Consider the following 2,230-nt stretch of genomic DNA (forward strand, 5'->3'; position numbering starts at 1 on the left):
AGGTTACATGATCAGAGAGCTGAAATTTACATCTCAAGGGCACAGAGTAAGAAGAAAGTTCTCTCCTAGAAGGCGTTTGGGGGCACACTGTCTCCCATTGGAAGTCAGTCTTAAACAGACTATGGACTAAATTTTAGGTCAGTGACATAGAAGACACTCAGTGGCTACTAGTGACTGTCAATGTCTCCAAAGCCCATCTGAGTGGATAAAAATATCCAGTCTTTTAAATTAACTTTTTTAAAAAAATTTCTGCTTCAAGTAGTTGCTTTTGGGGGTCCCTTGAGAGAAGGGAAGGGTAAAGTTCAAGTAACTGGGGCCAGAGACATGGTAGAGATGGATAGAGGAATGAAGGAGGAAGAAATATAAACAGAACATCCCAAGAATTTAAAGGAACTGAAGGGTGAAGATTGAAGGTGGCAGAAGGAGAAGCAGAAACAATGAGTAAAAGCATTCTTTTAAATTTGTTATAGGGCGCATGTGCTCACTGGAGAGAGAAGAAAGAGAAGGAAAGTGAGAAAGCAACCCCTACGACGGATAGTCACGCCACAATCCCTTCTCCTGCATTTTCCTCTCTAGATTGTGGGCATGTGCACACATTCGCGTGGGCATGCACACACATTCACCTGGGCATGTTTCTCAAGCCACTGGGTTCAGTTCTTGAACCAGTCAGCCCTGTGGGATTCACTTGCCCTCACCACCAGGCCATGAGCTGGTCCTGTAAAACCTCTTTCATTTTATTTTATTTTTTTAGTTTTTAATTTTTCTATAGAGCATGTGGAATTCCCAGACAGAGAGGGAAAGTGAGAAATAACCCCACAAGGAAGATGGCCATGCCATAGTCCCTTCTCCTCCATTCTCCTATTGGGATTTTGGGCACGTATGCTCATGGGCCAAGTCTGTGTGTGTTTTTTTTTTTTCTTTCTTTCTTTTTTTGGAGAGGCTTTTGCTATAGGGCATGTGCGTTTGTCAGAAAGGCAGAGACAGAAAGACAGAAAGTGAGAAATCATCCCCCAGGGGAGATGGCCATGCTGCAATCCCTTCTCCATTTTCCTCTCGGAATCTTGGGCACGCACACACACGCGCCCGGTGTGAGTTTAAGCCACCGGGTCTGGGACTCGAACTGTGGTCGACTATATGGGAGTCCAGTAACATAGCCATTACGCTAACTGCTGGTCCCTACATCAAGTCCATTTTTCAAGCTGCTGGGTCCAGGACTCAAACCATGCAGTTGGCCATATGGAATATAACAGCCTTAAAAACCACACCACCACCTGGCCCCCTGTAACAGCATTTTTACACTTGATCTTAGCCTAATGGCTGAGAAATGATATGAAAGCATGTTTTATATTTTTAAAAGATTTATTTTAATTTTATTTATTATTATTAAATATGTTATAGGGAGAGCCAGAGAGAAAGTGAGAAAACAAGATAGTAGGTTCAGGATTCAACTGAGGTTGGCCCTATAGGAGTCCAGGGCCCCAACCACCATGCCTGTTGGCCCCATGAAAGCATTTTAAAAAGATAATTGTCAGGAAATTATTTGTAATGGTTAACATTATACTTAAATGGGGCAGTAGGAATTAGCTGGACTTTTAAGAGAAGCATCCCACTTTGTGTGTGGGGAGCGGGGTCTTTCCGGTAAAAAACAGAAAATCTGCTAGACAAATTCTAAAAGAGTTGTAACACTCAGAAACATCGTACTTCTAAGGCAAATTTTCTTAGAGTCAGACCTACATAATGAATGACACTTCCATCCTAAAAGACGTACAGTAATTCAGGCTGTGGAGTTGGCATCTTCCAAATGTTCATTTCTAATTCTTCTCTGAGTTAAGTTCTGATTATGAGGGGGAAGGTACGGAGTAGGGTGGCAAGGGGATTAAGGTGGCTGGATCCCATATAGCCGACTGTAGTTTGAGTGCTGGACTCAGTGGCTTGAGAAACATGCAAGGTGTGTGCTGATGTGTGCCCAAAATCCTGGAGGAGAAGTGGAATGAAAGAGATTGCTGTTGATCATTCCCCATGGGGGTTGTTTCTCACTTTCCCTCTCTCTTTCTCTCCAGCAGGGCATATGCCCTCTGGCAATTTTTTTTTTTTTAAAAAGGTACAGTATAAACATTTGTCCCCGTACAATTTTTTTTCTTTATTCATGATAGAGTATGCATGTGCACATAGGTGAGAGAGGGCGAAGAGCACCCTCACAGAGTCTGGCCATGGCACAGTTCCCTTCCTC

At 43.1% G+C, this 2,230-nt stretch overlaps 1 non-coding gene across 1 annotated transcript; it reads right to left on the bottom strand.

Annotated features, from left to right (window-relative positions):
- Window positions 1–1,626: 1,626 nt before the first annotated feature.
- On the bottom strand, window positions 1,627–1,688 carry LOC114007176 (U7 small nuclear RNA). Its single transcript, XR_003548805.1, has one exon. It is a non-coding gene; the product is annotated as a U7 small nuclear RNA (small nuclear RNA).
- Between the last annotated feature and the right edge of the window lie 542 nt (window positions 1,689–2,230).

Source organism: Tupaia chinensis, unplaced genomic scaffold (genome assembly GCF_000334495.1).
Source record: "Tupaia chinensis unplaced genomic scaffold, TupChi_1.0 Scaffold000135_1, whole genome shotgun sequence".
Lineage (NCBI taxonomy): Eukaryota > Metazoa > Chordata > Mammalia > Scandentia > Tupaiidae > Tupaia > Tupaia belangeri.